Source organism: Triturus cristatus, chromosome 10, assembly GCF_964204655.1.
Source record: "Triturus cristatus chromosome 10, aTriCri1.1, whole genome shotgun sequence".
NCBI lineage: Eukaryota > Metazoa > Chordata > Amphibia > Caudata > Salamandridae > Triturus > Triturus cristatus.
The window spans coordinates 554102183-554127529 of record NC_140593.1 but is presented as its reverse complement, the minus strand read 5'-3'; the positions used below and the strand labels follow the sequence as shown (position 1 = coordinate 554127529).

Here is a 25347-nt window from a genome sequence, read left to right as displayed (position 1 = left end):
CATGGGGGTCAAGTGGTGTGGGAAACCTTTGTCGTTTTCAATGGAGAGTTGCAAAGAAGTACAGCTGCCAGGAGGGCGAAGAATGTCCAGTGGAATCGAATCCTGCATTCGAGGTGAGAAGAACCTGGAAGCAGAGGGGACAGAGTCTGGATCACTTCAGGTGACCAGGGGTTCAGTCGAATGCCCACCGATGTAGAGTGCTTCAGGAGTGAAGAACGGTTGCTTGACTCTGCAGCCACGGGGACAAGGTGTTGTTGAGGATGACCAGTATCTGGAGGTGAGCTGTCCCACGAAGGATGTAGTGCTGAAGGATTGACGTCCGACTGGAGCACCAACAAGCCTTGTCAAATGTAACCCACACGGTCAGAGGAAACAGGTTACGGACCAGCAAGCAAGTCCAGGGGACTCTCCAAGCACTGGAGAGTCGGGTAACGTCTGGAGCAATCAGGTAAGCCCAAGAACAAACAAGGTGACCCTTGCCAGGACCCACAGGCCAGCGGACCAGGAATCGCGAGTAGACCTCAAGCAAGTTTGAAAAGTACCAGCCCACAGGACGCTCGGTGAGTGGAGGCCGGAAATCTTCGGTGCAAATACTGCTCGGGGTCAGGACTACACTCCAATGCACAAGCTCCGGAGTCTTCAATAAGCATATGCAACTGCAAAAGTACGCAGTGCACAGGGGTTCGGGTTGCAATGTCCCCACGAGGGATACTGGTCTCAAAATCTTTGGGAACCCATCTCTTGTGTTGCTGAAATCTTTAGAGTCCTCTGGCACTCGGGAGAAGCGAGCCGGTCAGATGCGTTTAGGTGCCTGCTTTTGCAGGGGAGTAACTCCTTTACTCCAAGGAGGATTCTTCAGTCGTCCAGCGTCATGCAGGCAGTTGAAGTACTTGGTTTCTTCTTAGCAGAATCTTGTCCAGGTAAAATCTAAAGTCCTGTAGTCGGGTAATCCACTTTATACCCATGGGAAGGGGTTGGGAAGATTCTGTGGACCCTCCTAGGGGAGGGGCAGTATAGAGGGGTGGCTACACCCATGTCCTCTGTCCAGTTTCGTGCCAGAGCAGGAGCCAAGGGCTCCCAAAACTGGTTTGAGCTGGACTATGCACAGGGACACCAAATGTGCCCCCAGTGCAGATTTTCTGGCCACACCTCCCTGTGACAGGATGCCTTTTGTCATGCCTTCCTCTGCTCAAGCTTGGCTCAGCAGCAGGAGAGAAGAATCATGTCTGCCCATGTCGAGAAAGCTGGTACCGGGTAGACCAGTGACCCACATATGTCACTTTGGAAGGGTTGGAATCGTACCTCCCACACCAGTTACTGGTGTGGAGGTATGATTCCAAGGTATTTGACACCAAACGCATGTTTATCAGCAGTAGTTTTAAAGTTAGCATGTACTGCGAGGTTATAATGCACTTAACATATGTCTGGCTACATCACAGACAACCCAGGAGAATGGTCTCCGAAGGCTGCAGATGGGCACCCTCTCTAATAAAACCCAGCACCCTGTCTTCAGGATTGATAAGGCCTGCCATAGGGGTGACTGGGTTTTAAGTGTAGTGATTCAGATAGATATAGTGAACCTATAACTTAAGTAAGTGGTGCTGTAGCAGGCTTGTTGTGTCAACTTGAATGGCCTCTCAGGGATGGCATAATACATCTTCAGCCAATGGGAGGCCTCTGGGGTACCTATATCCTGGGTGCATGGTGTACCATATACTTGGGACTGATGAGGGTACCCCAGTATTCAATCTGAAGTGTACTTAAAGTACATACATAGCAATTTAAGGGAGAAAGCAGACTGGGCTCCTGGATAGCTGGATCCCAGTCAGACTAGTCAAAAACCAGCAAAACACCAGGAAAAAGGTGGGGGTAACCGTGCAGTCAGATCCTACTTTCCTACAGCCCGGAGTCCTTAGTTCTTCACTGAGGCCAAGGCATATTTAGCTTGCAAAACTCACAAGTGGGTGGGTACGAGTGAGCCCGGCATGTCAACCTTGCGGCATCAGGAGAAGGAACGCGTTTCAGCAGTGAACAAAGAAGGCCTGCAGGATTGAGTCCTCTATTTGATTCCACAATGTCATGCAATCTTCATACAACCATTGTAATGCTAAGGGTGTTGTGTGTTTTGGCGAATCAGGGAAACCATGCTGTGCTTCATTTGGCTGTTGTATAGGAATATTGAAATAACTCTTGATGGTGAAGCGCTTTCTTACAGATCCAGAATATACATAGGGTCTATAGACTGGTATTTGTAATTGAAGATACAATTGTCCCTAGTTTGTAGGATGGTGTCGTTATCTGGAAAATACCCATGTTTTCATCTCTTCTGACGTGTATATGCTCCTGATTGCTTTCGAATTTGCTTTGTGGTGTGTTCAGAGTTGGGTGGCATTTACTGAGAAAACAGTGCCACCTCTGGATTTTGTATATTAAGGTGGCGTGATGATCTATGATGAACCTAGGAAGCAAATAGCTATCCCAAGACAGGTGTATTTTTTTGCAGTTTTAATATTTAACCCATCAGTTTTCTGATTTCTGGGAGCTTCGTCCACCTACTGAAGATGATTTTCTTTTTTTTTTTTTTTACATTAGTTTGTGGTAGTTTTAAATGTATGTGTTACTGACAGTTGACACTGCAAACCTATAGGTGTTGGCTGCAGGCGAACGTTAACACCAGCATACAACATTACTGATAACATATGTCCTCCCAGAGCAGGTAGGTGGGATAGAGAGCATGATCTATTGTACTGCAGCTAGTTCTAAAACCTCTCTGATAGGTTGTAAATCCATACTTTGTGATGGGGCCAGGCTTGCAGAAGTTCAATTATTCTTTTAGAAAGATTGTTCCTGCTGCTTCAAGTAATGCAGCTACCTGGCCACTAGGACTCTTTTGTAGGTCGGTATTTTTTCACCTTCCCAAATAGAAAATACCGCACTCCCATACGGAGGCACAAAAACTGCGAAGTAATAGAAACAGCTGGAAAGGGATTTCACACTCATAAAATGAGGCACATGAAGACAGTTTTTAGAATAAAGCATGTGGTTTTATTTGTGCAACACTTTATAACAAAAAGGCTTTCCCAGATGTCAAATGAACATTCATGTCTGTGTGTGTGTTTGTGAGAGCAATAACACAGAAGTAAGCAAATGCAACTGTTAAATGCATGGAATAAAATGCATGGAATAAAATGCAAGCCGATTATATTGGACGTCCACTGCAAGAAATAAGCACTGTTTAATGAAAATCACAGATACATACACTAAATATATCAGATGATTAAAACCACTGGAGACTTGAATGTGCACACACTCACACATCACAATGCCAATAATCAAAAAGAAATACACCACTGATCGCTCTTTCTCTGCTTTCTTGCCAACTTGGCTGGAGGAGCCCTTGACAGCCAGGCAGAAGCCTCGATCAGGACCCTAAAAACAAGTTCCTTGTGGCAACACATCTGCTACACAGCAAACTCCCGTCTGAGCGCCAAGATTTCCCCCTTAATACCTTTTACTCAACCTGAGAAGGTTCTAGAAACCTCGCCCCTTCTGTTACGAAAACCGAGCTGACCGTGTTGGTCTCTGTCAGGGTCAAGACAGAAGCTGGCCAGTCCACTGTATTTTGACTCTGAGACAGAGCTGTACATTCCACACATTTCTCTTGCAACAACAATCTCTGCCCTGAAAAATACCAAGCAAGCATCCCAAACGTTATCTCCATGACGCTTACAAAAGTCTCCAAGTGCAGAAAACAACCTTGAACGTGAATAGCCTAAACAACTTGAGTAATCTGGGGCCTGCCTGTGTGCGCAAAGCTCAAGCTAAACAGTCAGAATTCAAGATGGCCTGAGGGCTTGTCAAAGCCAATAGTACGAACTTCATAATACTTAACAATGTATATCATAATGCACATTTGAGCACCACTGCATGTAACCCTACACTCCAAGACAGAAGTACATTCCTCACCTTTCTCTCTCATGCTTTTAAATGCACATCCCACATGTTCTGTTCCTGGCACGGCTGTAAGAAGCAAACACTCCCCCCTCTGAAACTACAAGGAGGCACGAAAAATCTTCAAGGAAAAAGGCACATGCAGGAAAAATTGTCATACATTCAAGAAAACAAATAGTCAATTAAAATAATGGTAGTCCAAGGTCATCACGTGGTCCCAATACATGATGGTGCCTCTGGCACTACAAGGTCATTATGGTTAAACCGTCTGTTCATGAGAGGGATTTAATACCAACTATTGATACAGTTCAATAATGTGGAACTTGACTAAATGGTCAACATATTCTTAACACCATCTCCCATGAAGCCTACCTCACACCTTTTGGCAACTTCCTTTCTCATTCTTTTGACCCTATTTACACCAAACCAGGCGAAAAGCCCTCTCCTAAGGAAAGATCTATTTTTATTTCCATCGTGCAGTTCGCTTCTGTGTTTTTGTTGTGTTGCTGTCAGTTAGCATTGAAAACTCCCCCACCCCTTTCCTTTGCTTTATGTTCACCCTCGACCCCCAGATGGATGAGCATGAAGCTTGACCCACTGAAACTTGTTCAAGAAAGCTATGTGATTAGAAAGTTTCATCCAGATTAGTTAAATTGTACATAAATTATGCAATGACTGAAAAAGCATATTGAGTTGAAATGGAGCTTTAACCTAACAATGGTCACTATTGCCAATTATTAAATGCATGTGTATTTTATGAATACAACTTTTAATGATATAATTAAATACCTTTTATGGCAGCCGCATAAAGCTTGTACTGGGCCCTATCCCTTTTACTGTCTTGTAAGAGTTTTGTTTGAAACAATGTAGTTGAGCAAGTTCTTAACAGTGACTTGGCCAGTTCCATTAGTTTGGGGAGTTAGTCTTCTCCTTCCTAGGTTGTTTTTCAAATTTGGCTTAAAAGCAGGCAGCACGTTTGGAACTTGGTTACATTTTATTAGGTCGAGCATCAGCGATGACCTGTTGTATCTGTGTGTGGCTTTGGCAAACCCACCCATTGCTATTGGCTGTTAGCTGCAGTATTCACAAATGCTAGTTTCTTATTGGTGCTTTTCTGTTAGTCCCTCCTTTGTGTGTTTAGCTCTCTTTCCGGCGATTTCACTCGGAGCATTTTGGTCGGCCAGCACACAGTACAGTGTGTGATGGCCTCTCATCCCTCCTCCCATCTGGCTACTGCAGGTTAGCAGTGCCCCCCCCCCCTGTTATTACTGTATCTTTGACCGATTCTTTTTGCCCCTACATGGCACGACTTCATTGTCGCATGCTTTTTACAAGCGCGGCATCTGCGCTTTTGTTTTAAACATCCTAAACTAAAGCACAGGTGCCACATTGCTTCCAAACTAAAGAAATAGAAAAACACATTTGCAATGGAATAGTGACTTGAGTCGGAGACTTGTTTTTGAATGGCAACTTGACAAACGATGGAAAAGCAAAGTGAGCATAAATTATCTTCGACATAGTTAGACAAACCATGTGCGAAAATCAATTCCGTTCCCCAGTCGGACACTAACCATTACAACCGTACTTTAAATTTTCTAAAAGCACAACCAGTAGCAGACGTGTAAATTAAACATGTGTTACTGTGGGAGACGTTCACAGTACAGGATACTTTACTTTGCACCTACGACCATGTGATAGACGTGAAATCACTTGGCGCCTCGAATTTATTTGCTCTAAGCTGCGCTCTAACGAAGGTGTTTACGTTCAAAATGCTGCTGTGATTGGCAGAGGTATATAATAAATGTGTCAATAGAAATCTTAGGATCGCATCCGTTGCTCATGTAGCAGTGCAGCACTTTCCTACATCCAAAATGGTTACCTTGATGGGTAGTACAATTCAAGTGAACGGAATAGTGTTTGAAATGTGTGATTTCGTCTGGCAACCTGATTAAGCAGCTGCAGCTTGTTTGCAGTTCCCGTTCCTTTTCTCGCTTTTTGCTGTGATGCCTCCTTGATTAGTTCGTCACCAGTAGAAACGGCACCACCCTGATCCAAAAACAGCCAATGCTGGTGATGCGGGAGGAAACCTTGTGTTAGGCAGGTGTTTCTAACGGTTTATAAATACTGACTATATTTTTTCTTTTTTAGGATTCTAAAAGCTGTGAGCTGGCACTTTATGTAATATTGTGTATTAGCTTTACTATACCAGTTTTACCTTTATGGTTTAATCTTTTAGGAGTAATGTTATCTATAAAATACTTTTGATGTGAATTCCTCATGTATTTGCTGTTAAAAGATAAAATACATGTATGTGATAAGTTGGCCTGGTATAAGCTGTTCACTAAAGTGGACGCCCTGTGCCAGTCTAAACAACCCTTATGGTGATTTAAGAGGTCAAAGATAACCTTAGAAAGCTATCCAAATGGTAGCTGTAGAGAGCAGCCTTTCGGCTTAGTCTTGAAGGAATGTTAAGCAGCTTGTTTTACCTGAATGCAACCTTATAGTACGGGTTAAATGAAAGGAGATCCACACAGTAGTTATAAAAATATGTATTTATTGATCTAACACTCCTTAAGTACGACACAGTGCCCTCTACACTCACAAAGCACACAATACGGTAGCACAAACAATTGTAAGTAGCACTAATACACAGTGGGCTCCAGGGGAAGAGCAAACCATATACTAACATAGTGGTATAAGAACCACGACTTGAGTCCAGACAGTGTCTAGAGCAGAGGTCTTCAAACTTTTGTTGGCCGAGCCCCCCCCCCCCCCCCCCCCCCCATCTAAACCCTTTTACACGTCAAGCCCCCCCCACCACCACCTGATAAAGTTCTGGAAGCTGGTACTCTGCATCATTGATGGCCATTCCCCCCTGCAGAGCCCAGGTTGTATAGGGCAAATAATATAAAATAAAGTAAGAGTGTTTAGTAAACTGAAGTTTTTGTAGTACATGTGCTTATTCTTAAGTTCAAATAAAAAAACAGTTAGCACAAAAAATGTCATTGGTGCTTTACTTTTCACATAACACAATTTAGGATAGATTAGCAAAAACACTCCCAAAACTCAGGTGTGGGAGTGCATGTTTTTCTCCACAGACAATGTGTGGATGGATTCTTGCTTCTGCCATCCTTCCAGTGCTCCACTTCCAGTCTTGAGCAGTGCCTGGAAACGGGAGTGCTCACAAAATGTTGTAATATATTTTTTTCAGTTTTATATAGCTTGAACATGACCCAAAGGTATTGGATCGCTTTGCAAGCCATGTGAAATTTAAGCAGGAACATGGTTACCTTAACGCTTTTACTCTCACTATTCAGAAATCAGTGAGTTATTTTGCCTCAAAAGTTAAAGACAAGACTACAAGGCCCTGAATGGACCCATTTCAATGTCCATTGCTTATATCCTTACAAAACGTAAGGAGTATGGTAAAAAGACCACATCCCTGGACGCAGAGCCGCAGTACACATTGTTTTCCAATCCGCACTTCGCTGTATCTCCACGATTGGTGCACTAGTTGCAAGCCCAGGGAAAACAAAGACAAGAAAACCAAAATAGCGCTTCACTGGCAAACTCTGTAAAAGTGGCGCTAATGTGCTTGGGTGTGAATAAAATCAATCTGGTCAGTTTGCTACTACTCTGTTTACTTTATTTAGTTATTTTTCATATTTTTAACCTTTTATTCCAGATGCTGCACTTTGGAATTAAAATACGACATTTCCAGCAAAAATGATTTTCTTTTTTGGATCCATTTCACAGGGGAGCAAATAAAAGAAAGGACAGCAAAGAGACTGAGAACCCCATCTTGAAGTCATGTTTTCAGTAAGAGAAGAACTGCTAGACAGAAAGAGAGGGAAGAATGAAAGAGTGTGGGGGGGGGGGGGCAGCTGAAGCGGCAGAGCAGAAGTGGACACTGTATTTTTCTTCTAAGCAAGAAGGAAAAGACAGAGTCCTGTTACTTCTCTGCAGCCCGTCCACGAACGCCAGGAAAGGCTGAGCTTTATTTAAAGGCGATGGTGATTTCTTGTCCTGAGACGCATTTTCAGAATATAGTAGGGGAACAGAATCCTTGTAATTGAAGAAGTAGGGGCACGCTGTGCCCTTCCGATCCCGCCCACTTCGACCACTGGGCTTCTGACTAAGACCTGGGGATACAATTGCCTTCACATCAGGTGCGCAACGCCCATAGGGCTCAAAGGGCTTCAGCGCCCTCACCCCCCTGGCCCTCAAACCCACCTGTAGTGTGTGTCTGCCCCGGCTGAGACAGCTTCCCGGGCACACACCCACACAGACAGTTTTGGAGCTGCCAGCCGCACCGAGTACTTCACAGGTCTTTAAAAGACCATTTACACGTTAATGAGGCTTTGTGTTTTTCACCCCTTCTTAGAGCCCCTGCATCTCCACTCTTCCTATTGCTGGAAGAATTAGCCCCCCTTTCACTCCCCACCACCTCCGAAATCGTTGCGCCTCTGGCCTTTAAAGACCTGTGACTCCAGACACTCTCGGCCGAGCCCCCAGCAGCCCGGGCTGAGATACAGGACTGGTGCCTGAAAGCAACAATAGAAGGTGAAGTGTGCGCCCCCCCCTGGAGGGATGCTGCGCCCCCCCAGGGGGGCGCGCCCCACTGTTTGAAGACCTATGGTCTAGAGGATGTAGAATCGCTTGGACCCAAAGGAACCACCCAAGGTGAGTAAGTAGGGACCCCATGGAGGACTGGTGCAGTATGGGAACACGACCACGTGCGCCGTACAATTCTTTGAGTAGCGGTTGAAGTCTTAAAATTTAAGGACCCTTCCCAGTGGACTTCGAAGAAACCCCGTGGAAGTTAGGAGGTTGGAGAGCCACCCCACCCGTGGATACTGTTGTACCAGAGTAACCTATCCCATGGAAGCTGGATGCATAGGTCTGAAGTGGTGTCGGAAACTGCTTTCTATCTCAATGGAGGACTTAGAAGAAGGGCCACTGCTGGAAAGAAGGAAAGTGCCCATCGGAATCTAAAGGTGGATTCTTGGTGAAGAGTACCTGGAAACTGAGGGGGACCGTCTGGGTCACTCAGGAGTGACCAGGGGCTAGGTAGATGAATGCCCACAGATGTCTGGTGCTTCAGGTGCGTTGAGGGGGATCTTGACTCTGCAGCCACCTGGACCAGCAGATGTCGAGGAGGACCAGGAGCCAGATGCAAGCGGTCCCATGAAGGATGTCAAGTACTGAGGTGTTGGTGTCCGGCTGGAGCTCCAACCGGCCTTGACAGTGGTGACCCATGCAGAAGGTCAAAGGTTACGGTTCAGACCAGCAAGGTCCAGGACACTCACCAAACACGGGAGTCAGGGCACGCATGGAGCCACCAGGGGAGCCCACGAAAAGCAATGTTGACCCTCAAGAAGACCCACATGCCGGAGGCACAGGAGTCGTTAGGGGACCTCAAGCAGTTTCACAAAGCAACAGCCCACGGAGCACTCTGTGCGAAGAGGCCAGAGTTCTTTGGTGGAAATGGTGCTAGAGGTTGGGGCTACTCGAAGCCCAGTGCACTTGTTTTGAAAACAAGCATGTGCACTTCTTGTAAAAGTACGCGGTGCACAGGGAATAGGTATTTCAGCCCCTACGAGGGATTCTGATGCCAAACTTGGTAAGAGGGCAGCTCTGACCTAGAGGGAGTTGGAAACCCACCTCCTGTGTTGTTGAAGACTCCTGAGTCCATAGGAGCTCAGGAGCAGTAGACCAGTCAGTTGACATGTGGTGCCTGCGGTTGCAGGGAATGACTCCTTCACGCCAAGGGAGATGTCTTCAGTTGTCATTGATGCTCCGCAGGTCCTACACGAAGCCTGTATGGAGACTAAGTCGGGCCCAAACAAAGTCCAGAGTGTCCAGATGCTGGAAGGTCAGTGGTTTCTTGATCAGAATCTTGTCCACGTCGAATCTAGGGTCCTACAGCCAGGTAAGCGCCGTTGTACCCACAGGAGAGGCTTGGACAGATTCAGGGGACCCTCCCAGGGTAGGGTCTGGACAGTGGGGAGGTTACTCCCATGTCCTTTGTCCAGTTTCATGCCAACAGCTCCCAGGACTGGTTTGAACTGGACTATGCACAGACAGGAGGACGGCGGGGGTAGGTGCGTGAGAGGCCACACCGGTACAAAACCTACAAGAAGGTGTGTACGCTCGTCCCCTAGTCTATGGAGCATCGATCTCCCTATATTTAGGCACATATCCAGGAGCGACTCTTACTGTGATACTACAGATAGCAGGGCTATTTAATCCCTGGACGCCCGGATATTCTGTGGGTATTACCCCTCAGTTCACTCTCACATTTCACAATTCCTTTAGTTGGTCCTGAGGAAGCGCCACGGATCCGATTGGACCGCAGGGGCGCGAAACATGTCGACCACTTTGACCACATTTTAGTTATCTGATGGAACATTATTACCATCGAGGTAACACCCAACCTACGGGCTTTTTAGTGTGTCAAGGGTGCCACCTTTTTGTCTTTATTAAATTCTACTCCACAAGCAACCCTTAGACACTTTTAATTCACCACGGCACATACACGTTGCATCACAACTTGCCTTTTATTAGGACCCAAAACCGCACACCCGCATGCACCAAACGGCGTTTTCTCTTAAAAGATCTCAGCGAAAGTGACCCTTCGGGGGCCCGTTGGGCATTGCAGCGCCGGCCCGACGAGGAGCAAAACGCCCAATGATGAAGCATGACATCCTTCGGGGTGTGTGAGGGCAACAAGAGAAATTAAGCTCTGCTTCCCCTTCTCGCATGTTGGTCCTGCTATTGCCTAGGGCCTTACCTCTCAAAATCTTTTTTGAGTCCTTTTTTTTGACGTCCTTCCCTCTTTTTGACGTCCTTCTCCTTTTTTCTTGCTTCTTGGAACAGTGTCTCCCCTTTTGATTGATATGCACAGGGACACCATATGTGCCCCTCATGTATCTTTCGGTCGCTGGCAAGCACACCCACCCAGGCTTAATACACTTAATCCTGTCTGGGACAGGATGCCTATCCTGCCTTTCCCTGCTAGAGCTTGGCTCAGCAGCAGGAGGGCAGAAATGTCTCAGGTCGGCAGCAACCATGTTGGGCTGCCCAGGACTAGAAGGCTGGTACCGGTAACACCAGGGAACTCACAAAGCTTATTTCTCAGGGGTGGAATCATATTTCCCACACTGGTTACCGGTGTGGGGATAAGATTCCACAATGTTTGACATCCAACGCGATAAGGTTACTTTCAGCCGTTTTAGAGTTGGTCATCACGCGGTCACATAATGCCACGGTCTTAAATGGCTGCAGCACAAACAACCTGAGAGAACATACTCTGTAGGCTGCAGGGGTGTTCTGCTTGTGCAGTGGCACCCTCTCATTTAGAACCAAGCACCCTGCCTTCAGGATTAGTAAGGCCTACTATAGGGGTTTTAAGTGTAGTGACCCTTAGATATAGCAAACCATATCTTAAGTGGTGCGTGCACCAACTTACACAGGCTGCATTGGCAGGCCTGTAGTTCAATTTTTTTGTGGCCTGTCATGGGTAGCATAATACATGCTTTAGCTCATTGGGAGGCTTCTGGGGTACCTATGCCCTGGGTACATGGGTACCATATACTTGGGACTGGGAAAGGTACCCCAGTATCCAATGTGTAGTGTATCTAAGTACATAACATAACAGTTTAGGTAGACAGCACATAGACGGGGGTCCTGATTAGCAGGATCCCAGACAGACTAGTCAAAAACAGAATAGCATGAAGCAAAAAGTGGGGGTAACCATAATTAGCAGATCCTACTTTCCTACACCCCCACCCCCAAATGAAAGGAGATGAGACTTGCCTTGCCCAGTTGAGTCTTAATTTTCTAAGTGTAAATATCGGGAGAGTCCATCTGCATTGGCATGGTTGCTCCCAGGTCTATATTCAACTGTATAGTCCATCCCCTGTAGTGAAATGGACCACCTCAAAAGTTTGAGGTTTTCACCCTTCATCTGTTGCAGCCATAGGAGGGGCTTATGCTCTGTCTGAACAATGAAGTGCCAAACAGGCATGGCGTCAGCTTCTTCAAGGCCCAAACCACAGCAAAGGCTTCCCTCTCAATAGCTGACCAACATTTCTCTCTGCGTCAACCCTCTGCTGATAAAAGCTACTGGTTGATCCTGACCCTCTCAATTAAGTTATCACAGCCCCTACCCCCAACTCGGATGCATCTGTTTGGACAATAAATTGCTTGGAGTAGTCCGGACTTTGCAGAATGGAAGCAGAGCACACACCCTGCTTGAGGTTATCAAATGCCTTCTGACAGCTAACTGTCCACTAAACTTTCTTGGGCATTCTTTTAGATGTGAGATCATTCAAGAGGGTCACTAAAGACCCATATCCTTTAACAAATTGCATGTAATACCCAGTCAGGCCCAAGAAATCTGACCTGGGTCTGAGTAGTTGGAGCAACACAGTGCATAATGGTCTGGATTTTGCTCTGTAGTGGTAGAACCTGGCCTCTACCCACAAGGTGGCCGAGGTACACAACCTTGCTCTGCCCTATCTGGCACTTAGTAGCCTTGATAGTGAGGCCTGCTCTCTGCAGAGCCTCACACATTCTTCAGGTGGACCACGTGATCCTCCCAGGTGGAGCTAAAGACAGCTATAGCATCATAATATGCTGCACTATAGGCTCCAGGCCTGTAAGGACTTTATTCACCAGCCTTTGGAATGTGGCAGGTGAATTCTTCAAACCAAAGGGCATCACAATAAATTGATAATGCCCACTAGAGGTCAAAATGCTGTTTTTGGTTTGGCCTTTTCAGCTAGTCTGATTTGTAAATAGATACTTGGCTGAGGCCAAAGTATCAATAAGCTTATGTGCCCTAGGAATTGGTCGAGCATCAGTCCAAGTAACTGTATTAAGTCCCCTGTAGTCCACACAAAACCTCCTCTCACTACCCTGGGTGTGAGGGTTAGGTACCATGACTACTGGGCTAGCCCAAGTGCTATCTGAGGGCTCAATCACTCCCAGTATCTCTTGAACCTCTGTTCTGATGCAATCTGACATGGTCGGGCTGCCTGTAGATTTTATTCTTTATAGGTGCACTCTCATCTGTGTCCACTTCATTGGTACACCAGGTGGTCTGACTGGGTGTCAGAGAAAACAAATGCCTGTATTGATTGAGGACTTTACTACAATCAATCTGCTGTTGACCAGTGAGGCTGTCTGCCAAGACTACATCAACTGATCCATCAGGGTTCTGTGAGGTCAGGGAGTTGGTCACTCTCTTCCTCCTGTCCCTCGTCAGTTGCCTTGAGCAAGCCCATGTCAGCCCCGTCAGTGTGGCCTGACCCTGTTCACATGGGGCACCCTGTGGGGGCTCCTGGGAATACCAAGATCCACCAAGTATGTGACCTGTCCCTTCTGCTCAAGAATGGGATTGGGTCCACTCCATTTATATGGGAGAGCTGCTGGGGCCACAGGCTCCAACACCCATACTTTCTGTCCTGGCTGATAGTCAGAACAGCCTTTTTGTCATGCCAAGCTTTTTGCAATTCATGACTTGCCTCAAGGTTTTTATTGGTCTCCTTCATGTACTCAGCCATCCTGGAGCAGAGACCAAGTACATAGTCCACTATGTCTTGTTTAGGAAGGTTTGAGCGGTAACTCCCATCCTTACTTAACCAAACACAAGGGACCCCTAATTGGATGCCCAAACAGAAGTTCAAAAAGGCTGTAGCCAACCCCCTTCTGTGGGACCTCTCTGTAGGCACAGAGGACAGTGAAACAGTGCTTCCCATTTTCACATATTCCTTTCTGGGAGGCCCATGATCATGTCCTTGAGGGTTTTGTTGAACCTTTAAACTAACCAGTTGCATTGTGGATGATGGGTGTGGTGAACTTTTAGTTCACTCCACACTCCTACATTGTAGTAATATAAATTGACATGAAGTTTGTACCTCTGTCAGTTAAGACCTTCTTAGGGAAACCCACTTTGGAAAGATTCCAAGGAGGGCCCTGGCCACCATAGGAGCTGTGGCGTTTCTAAGGGGTATAACCTCTGGATACCTAGTGGCATGGTGCACCACCACTGGTATGTAACTGTGTTCATATGCTGTGGGAGAGTTCATGGGACTCATCAATCCCAACCCTCTCAAAGGGAACCCCTACCACAAGTAGTGGTATGAGGGGGTCTTTGTGGTACCACCTGCCTTTTCACTGACTTGACAGGTGGTACAGGAGCAACATAACTCCTTTTTGTCTTCTGACATGCGATGCCAATGAAAGTGAGGGGCAAGCCTATCCCAAGTCTGTCTTTGGCCTAGATGACCTGCTAAGGGAATGTTATATGCCAAGGTGAGTAGGAAGCCCCTAAACTTCAGAGGTATGACCAACCTCCTAGTGGCACCAGGCTTGGGGTCTCTACCCTCTTAGTAGAAGAGTCCCTCATCCCAATAGATGTTGAGACCAACTGATACTCGCAGCAGCTTGCTGTCTGAGGGGTTCAAGAGGGGCAGGTTGCTGCGCCAAACTCAAGTCTGCTCTGGAAGGACCCCCGTCCCTTAGAACTCAACCTGATCAGGCTCCAGTTCCTGAGACAGTTCCTCCACAGGGACTAAGATCTCCCTCAAGAGATTGATCCTCACACTGAGTCTGGTGGGGGGGAAGACACAGCCTTACCCGTCCTGCTCCTTCTCTTGGAAGGCCCTTGGTCCCTTTTCCCAGGGTCCAAGGCCTGTTCAGGGTTATCCAGCTTGGCCTGTGACCTGGTCACAGCAAACGCATCTGCAGTGATGCCCAGCATTGCTGCATGAGTCCCAAACTCTACTTTAGCCCAGGCTGATTTTTCTAAATCATTGCCCAACAAATACTCCACTGGCAGGTCTGAGCTAACCACTACTTTCTTAGGGCCGGTTACCCCTCCCCAGCTGAAATTAACAACTTTCAAGGAATGATCAATCCTGACATTGTTAGCATTGGTCACTTGGTACATTTCTCCAATTATGATTTGGTCCGGGCCCACAAGATTTTCTGTCACCATAGTGACCCTTCCACCTGTGTCCCTGTTTGCCATGGCCTCCTTACCATTGATCAAAGGCTGTTGTCTGTATTTGCACCGGTTACTGGGACTGACAAATAAGGTGGCAAGATCCATGCCACCATCACAGACCTGCCCAGACTGAGCTGGAGTTCTGACTAGGTCAGAGACCAAGGTTAACCCTATTAACCCCTTGTTCCCTCTACCACCACCTGTACTAGTGCTAGAGGGTGCAGTTGCCTTGGGCAGTGGTGGTAGGAGGATTTTCCTTGGCTTTTAGACAAACAGAATCTCGTGTCCAATGGGTCTTTACCTTACACAAGTAACACCAAGGTTTCTTTTTGCCTTTACCTTTGTTGGATAGTGACTCTCCCCCAGATGCAGGTTTTTGGGTCCCTGATAAAGACTTCTGATCTTTACCCTTGTCCCCACCCTTATCTGGAGTTTTAGCATCTTGCTTCTTCTGGTAACCACCATTGTTCTGTTTTTTTCTGCGTCACCCTGGTTCTGACCCACTTATCTGCTTTCGTTCCCAATTCTTGGGGAGAAGTTGGATCCGAGTCAACCAGGTACTGATGCAACAACTGATTTTGGCAATTATGTTGGATCTGCTCCCTTGATATCATTCACTTTGCTGCCAAGCAGCCAGCCTTCCAAAGCCTTAATGGCACTATCTCCAAAGGCTACCCAGTCCTGATTGTGTCTTCTGGGTTTCTCAACTTAATCCTGTACTGTTCAGTGGTTAAGCCAAACCCATCAATGAGAACTCTTCAGGATGGAGTAGTTGTCAGCATCCTCTTCTCTAACAGTGAGGAGCTTATCTCTACCTTTGTCAGCAAAGGAGAGCCACAAGATAGCTGCCCACTGCTCTTGAGGGACCCTCTGAACTTTACATACGCTCTCCAAAGCAGTTATCCATTTATGGATGTCATCCCCAACATGGTAGGGAGGGACAAACTTGCTCAGGTCCCTATTAAAGGAATGCTCCTTAATTCTAGGGAAACTGTTCCTGCCACCGTGGGACTCTAGTCCTAACTTTGTTTTCTAGCTCTCTGGACTTCTAGGGATTTTTTATCCAGAGTCAATTGTTGTTGCCTAATCCTAAGCTTAGCTTTCTCAAGTTCCAGAATTTGGTACTCCCTATCATAAGAGTGGTCCATCATGCTAGATACAAAGGTCCCTACAGACTGTCCTGAGTGATTAGACTCTGCAAAGGGAGATCTAGATCTCCTTGGTAAAGTCTGCACTCTGCCTGGAGGGGTGAAAAGGGGGCATCATGGCCTTCTCCACTGCCTTCTGGAAGTTCTGAGTTATCCAGGTGGGACCCATCTTGGTCCCCCTGGTCATGGTTAGATTCCAGGTCATAAAAGGTGTCCCCTCCTGATCTCTCTTCATTCCCTGTCCCATCCACTCGGTCTGGTTCATCTGACCCAGGGGTCTTCCTTAGTTCATCTAACAGTAACTTCTCTATTAGACGTTCAGTGTTGGCGCTTCTCCCTGTCTTCAGCTTTCTAGAGGCACTCTGGGCTTTCAATTCGTGGAATGAAAGCTTAATGTATCCAGAGGGCAGAGAGCCACTGGCATCTCCTTTAGTAGACATACTAAGTGTGGTGAGGTGTTGCACCTACCTAACCTAGTGGGAACCAAACTGAGGTTAGAGAAAGGTTGTGCTAGACAATCGACTTACCCAACCCTAGGTTCAGTAGAACTTACTTATTCTAAGCTAGAATTATATGTACCTAGTACTTAGTGGTTTTCAGTCAATCAATACAAAGATTTATCTGGTAAAACAATGAAGGCTTAAATCTTAACCGCTGCCCACCACTGTGAGAAGTTAGCCTGGTATATGCTGTCTGCTAATTAAAGTGGTCACCCTGTACCAGTCCAAACAGCCCTTATGGTGATTTAAGAGATCAAGGATAACCTAAGAAAGCTATCCAAGTGGTAGCTGTGGAGAGCTGCCTTCCGGCTTAGTCTTGAAGGAATGTTAAGCAGCTTGTTTTACCAGAATGCAACCATATAGTATTGTTTAAATGAAAGGAGAACCACGCAGTAGTTATAAAGATATGTATTTATTGATCTAACACTCTTTAAGTACGACACAGTATCCTCTACACGAGGATACTCACAAAGCACACTATACTGTAGCACAGAAACAATAGTAAAAAGCACTAATACACAGTAGGCTCTAGGGGGAGACCAAACCATATACTAAAACAGTGGTATAAGATCCACAACTCGAGTTAAGACTGTCTAGAGGATGTAAAATCGCTGGGACCCCAAAGAACCACCCAGGTGAGTAAGTAGGGACCCCACAGAGGACAGGTGCAGTGTGGAAACACGGCAGTGTGCTACTTACAATTCATGGAGTCGCGGTTGAAGTTTTAAAGTTTAAGGACCGTTCTAAGTGGACTTCGAAGAAACCCCGTGGAAGTTAGGAGGTTGGAAAGCAACCCCACCAGTGGATACGGTAGTACCAGAGGTACCTATCCCAGGGAAGCCAGATTCATAGGTCTGAAGTGGAGTCAGAAACTGCCGTTGATCAATGGAGGACTTCCAAGAAGAGCCACTTCTGGAAAGAAGGAAAGTGTCCTCCAGAATCCAAAGGTGCATTTTTGGTGAAGAGTACTTGAAAGCAAAGGGGACAGTCTGGGTCATTCAGGAAGGACCATGGGCTCGGTAGACTAATGCCCACCGATGTCTGGTGCTTCAGGTGCATTGAGGGTGATCTTGACCCAGCATTCAACGTGACAAGAAGACGTCGAGGATGACCAGGAGCACAAGAGCTGTCCCACAAAGGATGTAGAGTACTGAGGGTTCGGTGTCTGGCTGGAGCACCAACAAGCCTTGGCAACGCAACACACGCAGAAGGTTTAAGAAGGGTATGGTTCGGACCAGCAAGGTCCAGGAGACTCGCCAAACACAGGGGAGTCAGGGCAGGCATTTAGTCTCCATGGGAGCCCAAGAAAAGCAAAGATGGCCCTCGAGGATCCACAGGCCGTAGGCACAAGAGTCGTGAGGGGACCTCCTAGCAGTTTTACAAAGCAACAGCACACGGAGCACTCTGTGCGAAAAGACCGGAGTTCTTTGGTGGAAATGGTGCCAGAGGTTGGGACTACTTGGAGCCCAGTGCCCTTGTTTTGGAAACTCCAACAAGAATATGCACTTCCAAAAGTGCGCTGTGCACAGGGGTACGGGTATTGCAGCCTCCACAAGGGATTCTGACCTCAAACTTGTTAAGAGGGCAGCTCGGACCTCGCGGGACTTGGAAACCCACCTCCTGTGTTGCTGGAGCCTTCGGAGTCCGGAGCTCAGGAGCAGTAGACCGGTCAGTTGAGATGTGGTGCCTGTGGTTGCAGGGGAGTGACTCCTTCACTCCAAGGGAGATATCCTCAGTTGTCCTTGATGCTCCACAGGTCCTACACGGAGCCTTTATGGTGCACGGGCACAGACAATGCTGTGGACCGAGGGAGACTAATTTAGGCCCAGTCGAAGACCAGCCAAGTCCAGAGTGTCCAAATGGTCGAAGGTCAGTAGTTTCTTGATCAGAATCTTGTCTACGTCCAATCTAGGGTCCTACAGCCAGGTAAGCCCTTTTACACCCACAGGAGAGGGTTGGACAGATTCAGGGGACCCTCCCAGGGCAGGGTCTGGACAGTGGGGAGATTACTCCAATATCCTTTGCCCAGTTTTGCGCCAGAGCTTTGCAGGACCTGTGGAGCATCAAGGACAACTGAAGGTATCTCCCTTGGAGTGAAGGAGTCATTCCCCTGCAACTGCAGGCACCACATCACGATTGACCGGTCTGCTGCTCCTGAGGACTCCGAAGGCTCCAGCAACAGAGGAGAAGGGTTTCCAAGTCCCTCGAAGTCCGAGCTGCCCTTTCACCAAATATGAGGTCAGAATCCCTTGTGGGGGCTGCAATACCCATACCCCTGTGCACCGCGTACTTTTGCAAGTGCATATGCTTGTCGGTGTTCCAAAAACCAGTGCCCTGGGCTCCAAGTAGCTCCCAACCTCTGGCACCATTTCCACCAAAGAACTTCAGCCTCCCCGGACTGAGTGCTCCTTGGGCTGCTTTGTGAAACTGCTCGAGGTCCCCTCACGACTCCTGTGCCTCCGGCCTGTGGGTCCTCTTGAGGGTCATCTTTGCATTTCTTGGGCTCCCCTGGTTGCTCCAGGCCTACCCTGACTCCCCTGTTTGAGTCTCCTGGACCTTGCTGGTCCAAACCGTAGCCACCTTCGGCCCTCTGCGTGGGTTGCCGTTGATAAGGCTTGTTGGTGCTCCAGCCAGGCACAACCCCTCAGTATTCTACATCCTTCGTGGGACAGCTCATATCCGGGTCCTGGTGGCTGCAGAGTCCAGAACCCCCTCAACGCACCTGAAGCACCAGACATCAGTAGGCATTAATCTACCGAGCCCCTGGTCACTCCTGAGTAACCCAGACTCTGTCCCCTCTGCTTTGAGGTACTCTTCAACAAGAATCCACATTTGGATTCCGACAGACACTTTTCTTGCTTCCAGCAGTGGCTCTTCTTCGAAGTCCTCCATTGAGTTTGATGGCGGTTTCCGACGCCACTTCAGCCCTATGCACTCGGCTTCCCTATGATGGGTAACTCTGGTACTACGGTGTCCACTGGTGGGGTGGCTCCCCAACCTAAGTTCCACTGGGTTTCGGCAAAGTCCACACAGAAGGGTCCTTAAACTTTAAAACTGCAACCGCGACTCTCTCATAGAATTGTACGGCGCATGCGGTCGTGTTCCCACACTGCTCCCGTCCTCCATGGGGTCCTTACATACTCACCTTGGGTGGTTCCTTGGGGTCCCAGTGATTCTACATCGTCTAGACACTGTCTTGACTCGAACAATTTCACTAGAATTAAGGAGCATTCCTTTAATAGGGACCTGAGCAAGTTTGTCCCTCCCTACCATGTTGGGGATGACATCCATAAATGGATAACTGCTTTGGAGAGCGTATGTAAAGTTCAGAGGGTCCCTCAAGAGCAGTGGGCAGCTATCTTGTGGCTCTCCTTTGCTGACAAAGGTAGAGATAAGCTCCTCACTGTTAAAGCGGATGCTGACAACTACTCCATCCTGAACAGTTCTCATTGATGGGTTTGGCTTAACCACTGAACAGTACAGGATTAAGTTGAGAAACCCAGAAGACACAATCAGGACTGGGTAGCCTTTGGAGATAGTGCCATTAAGGCTTTGGAAGGCTGGCTGCTTGGCAGCAAAGTGAATGATTTCAAGGGAGCAGATCCAAAATTGCCAAAATCAGCTGTTGCATCAGTACCTGGTTGACTCGGATCCAACTTCTCCCCAAGAATTGGGAAAGAAAGCAGATAAGTGGGTCAGATCCAGGGTGACGCAGAAAAAAACAGAACAATGGTGGTTACCAGAAGAAGCAAGATGCTAAAACTCCAGATAAGGGTGGGGACAAGGTTAAAGATCAGAAGTCTTCATCAGGGACCCAAAAACCTGCATCTGGGGGAGAGTCACTATCCAACAAAGGTAAAGGCAAAAAGAAACCTTGGTGTTACTTGTGTAAGGTAAAGACCCTTTGGACACAAGATTCTGTTTGTCTAAAAGCCAAGGAAAATCCTCCTACCACCACTGCCCAATCAACTGCGCCCCCTAGCACTAGTACAGGTGGTGGTAGAGGGAACAAGGGGTTAATAGGGTTAACCTTGGGCTCTGACCTAGTCAGAACTCCAGCTCAGTCTGGGCTGGTCTGTGATTGTGGTATGGATCGTGCCCCCTTATTTGTTTGTCCCAGTAAGCTGTGCAAATACAGACAACAGCCTTTGATCAATGGTAAGTAGGCCATGGCATTCAGGGACACAGGTGCAAGTGTCACTATGGTGACAAAGAATCTTGTGGGCCCTGACGAAATCATACTTAAAGAAATGTACCAAGTGACCAATGCTAACAATGTCAGGACTGATCATTTCTTGGCAGTTTTTAATTTCATCTGGGGAGCGGTAACTGGCTCTAAAAGTTGTGGTTAGCTCAGACCTTCTAGTGGAGTGTTTGTTGGGCAATGATTTGGAAACTTCTGCCTGGGCTAAGGTCGAGTTAAAGACTCATGCAGCAATGCTGGGCATCACTGCAGATGTGTTTGCTGTGACCACGTCACAGGCCAAGATGGATAACACTGAACAGGCCTTGGATCTTGGAACAATGGACCCAAGGGCCTTCCAAGAGAAGGAGCAGGATGGGTAAGGCTGTGTCTCCCCCCCCGACTCTGTGTGAGTATCAATATCTTGAGGGAGATGATCTCCGTCCCTGTGAAGGAACTGTCTCAGAGGAACTGGAACCTTATCAGGTTGAGTTCTTAGGGACAGGGGTGCCTTCCAGGGATGACTTGAGTTTGGAGCAGCAAACCTGCCCCTTTCTTGAATCCCTCAGACAGCAAGCTGCTGCTGAGGCTGCTGGAAGTGTCAGGGAATCTCAAGAACTATTGGGATGAGGGACTCTTCTACTCGGAGGGTAGAGACCCCAAGCCTGGTGCCACCAGGACGTTGGTCATACCTCTGAAGTTTAGGGGCTTCCTGCTCACCTTGGCACATGACATTCCCTTAGCAGGACACCTAGAACAAAGTAAGACTTGGGACAGTCTTGTCCCTCACTTTAACTGGCCTCACACATCAGAGGTCACAAAGGAGTTTTGTTGTTCCTTTACCACCTGTCAAGCCAGTGAAAAGTCTGGTGGTACAAAAAAGCCCCCCCTCATTACCACTACCTGTGGTAGGGGTTCCCTTAGAGAGGTTTGGGATTGATATCATTGGTCCCATTAACCCTCCAACTGCATCTGGGCAGTTATATTCTAGTGGTGTTGGACCATGCCACTAGGTATCCAGAGGTGATACCCCTTAGAACCACCACAGCTCCTCTGGTGGCAAGGGCCCTCCTGGGAATTTATTCCAGAGTGGGTTTCCCTAAGGAGGTCTGAACTGACAGAGGTACAAACGTCATGTCAACTTGCATCACTGCAATGTGGAAGGAGTGTGGAGTGAACTACTATTTCACCACACCGTATCACCCACAAACCAGTGGGTTAGTTGAAAGGTTCAACAAAACCCTCAAGGACATGATCATGGGCCTCCCAGAAAATGTAGGCGAAAATGGGATGTCCTGTTGCCCTGCATTTTTGCCTACAGAGAGGTCCCACAAATGGGGGTTGACTACAACCCTTTTGAACTTTTGTTTGTGCATCCAGTTAGGGGTCCCTTGTGTTTGAAGGAGGGATGGGAGTTACCTCTCAAACCTCTAAAGCAAGACATAGTGGACTATGTACTTGGTCTCCGCTCCAGGATGGCAGAGTACAAGAAGGCCAGCAAAAACCTTGAGGCAAGCCAATGATTGCAAAAAGCTTGGCATGACCAAAAAGGCTGTCCTGGCTGGTTCCCAGCCAGGACAGACGTTTTGGGTGCTGGAGCCTGTGGCCCAGCTGCTCTCCAGGATACATGGAGTGGGCACCATACCATTCTTGAGCAAAAGGGAGAAGTCACCTACTTGGTGGTCCTTGGTACTCCCAGGAGCCCCCACAGAGTGCTCCTTGTGAACAGGCTCAAGCCATAAATTGACAGGGCTGACATGGGCTTGCTCATGGCAATTGATGAGGGACAGGAGGAAGAGTGACCCACTCCCTGACCTCCTCTCACAAAATCCTGATGATGGGTCAGTTGATGTAGCTTTGGGAGGCAGCCTCATTCACCAACAAAAAATTGATTGTAGGAAGGTCCCCAATCAATACAGATTCATGTTCTCTCTGACTCCTAGGCAGACCACCTGGTGTACTCATGAAGTGAACATTGGAGAAATTCTACCTGTTAAAATAAGATTCACAGGCAGCCTGATCAGGTCAGCGTCTGCATCAGGACTGAAGTACAAAAGATGCTTGGAGTGATTGAGCCCTCAGATAGCCCTTGGGCTAGCCCAGTAGTCCTGGTACCTAACCCTCACACCCAGGGTGGTAAGAGATGAGGGACTTAATGCAGTCACTAGGACTGATGGTCATCCAATTCCTAGGGCAGATGAGCTTATTGATACTTTGGCCTCAGCCAAGTTTTTGAGCACATTTGACCTCACTGCTGGCCATTATCAAATCAGACTAATATCAATTTACTGTAATGTCCTTTGGTTTGAAGAATGCACCTGCCACATTCCAAAGGTTGGTGAACAAAGTCCTTACAGGCCTGGAAGCCTATAGTGCAGCATATCTTGATAATATGGCTGTCTTTAGCTCCACCTGGGAGGATCACCTGGTCCACCTGAAGAATATTTTGGAGGCTCTGCAAAAGGCAGGCCTCACTATCAAGGACACCAAGTGCCAGATAGGGCAGAGCAAGGTTGTGTGCCTGGGCCACCTTGTGGTTGGAGGCCAGGTTCAACCATTAGAGCAAAATCCAGACCATCATGGACTGGGTTGCTCCCACTATCCAGACTCAGGTCAGAGCTTTCATGGGCCTGACTGGGTATTACAGGAGACGTGTTAAAGGATTTGGGTCTATAGTGACTCCCTCGAATGATCTTACCTCAAAGAGAATGCCCAAGAAGGTTCAGTGGACAGTTAGCTGTCATAAGGCATTTGACTATCTCGAGCAGGTCATGTGCACTGCTCTCATTCTGCATAGTCCCAACTACTCAAAATAGTTTATTGTCCAAACAGATGCATCTGAGTTGGGGGTAGGGGTTGTGTTGTCACAACTTAATGCAGAGGGTCAGGATCAACCAGTAGCTTTTATCAGCAAAAGGTTGACCCCCAGAGAGAAACGTTGGTCAGCTATTGAGAGGGAAGCCTTTGCTGTGGTTTGGGCTCTGAAGAAGCGGAGGCCATACTTGTTTGGCACCCCCTTAATTGTTCAGACAGGCCATAAGCCCCTCCTATGGCTAAAACAGATGAAGGGTGAAAAGCTCAAACTTTTGAGATGGTCCATTTCACTACAGGGGATGGACTATACAGTGGAATATTGACCTGGGAGTAACCATGCCAATGCATATGGACTTGACAGATATTTCCACTTCGAAGATGAAGACTTAACTGGTCAAGGTCAGTCTCATCTCCTTTCATTTGGGGGGTAGGGTGTAGGAAAGTAGGGTCTGCTTCTTATGATTACCACCACTTTTTGCTGAATTTAATACTGTTTTTGACTAGTCTGACTGAGATGCTGCTAATCAGGACCCCAGCCTATCTGTTTTCTCCCTAAAATGTTATATCATGTACTTGGGTACACTCCAGATTGGCTACTGGGGTACCCTCGTCAGTCCTTAGTATATGGTACCCATGTACCCAGGGCATAGGTACCCCAGAGGCCTCTATTGGCTGTAGCATGTATTAAGCCACCCATGAGAGGCCATGCAAAATGGATCTACAGGCCTGCCATTGCAGCCTGTTTAAGTTGGTGCATGCACCACCTACTTAAGATATGGTTTTACTATATCTAATGGTCATTACACTTAACTTATAAGTCACCCCTATAGTAGGCCTTGACAGTCCTGAAGGCAGGGTGCTTGGTTTAAGTGAGAGGGTGCCACTGCATGAGCAGGACAGCCCTGCAGCCTAGAGTCCATTCTCCCGGGTTGTTAGTGCTACAGCCATTTACGACATAGACTGGCATTATGCAACCGTGTGATGACCAACTGTAAAACGGCTGAAAGTAAACCTATCGTGTTTGGTTTCAAACATTGTGGAATCATACCCACAAACCGGTAACCGGTGTGCAAGGTATGATTGCACTCCCTCAAACTAGCTTTGTGTGGTCCCTGGTGTTCCTGGAACCAGCCTTCTAGTCCCGGGCAGCTCGAAAGGGTTGCTGTCGACCAGGGACACATTTCTGCCCTCCTGCTGCTGAACCAAGCTCGAGCAGGGGAAGGCAGGACAATAGGCCTCCTGTCACTGGGAGGTGGGACCACCTCTCAGACAGGATTTAGTGTATTAGGCCTGGGTGGGTGCACTTGCCAGCGACAGTCTGCATGAGGGGCACATTTGGCGTTCCTGTGCATAGTCCAGTTCAAACCAGTCCTGGGAGAAGTTTGCTTCTGCTCTGGCACAAAACTGGACAAAGGACATGGGTGCAACCTCCCTACTGTCCAGACCATCCCATGGGAGGGTCCCCTGAATCTGTCCAACCCTCTCCTGTGGGTACAAATGGGAATACTTGGCTGTAGGACCCTAGTTTCAACATGGACCAGATTCTGAACCAGAAACAACGGAACTTCGACCGTCTGGACACTCTGGACTTCGTTTGGGCCCGACTTAGTCTCCCTCTCAGTCTGAAGCATCATCTATGCCTGTGCACCATACAGGCTCTGGCTCATCAAGGACAACTGAAAATATCTCCCTTGGAGTGAAGGAGTCACACCCCTCCAACCGCTTGCACTGCATCAC

At 47.6% G+C, this 25347-nt stretch overlaps 1 protein-coding gene across 3 annotated transcripts in view; it reads left to right on the top strand.

Annotated features, from left to right (window-relative positions):
- Nucleotides 1–25347, top strand: part of LOC146789710 (WD repeat-containing protein 48-like) — a 391919-nt gene that overhangs the window by 38394 nt on the left and 328178 nt on the right. The window lies entirely within an intron of this gene.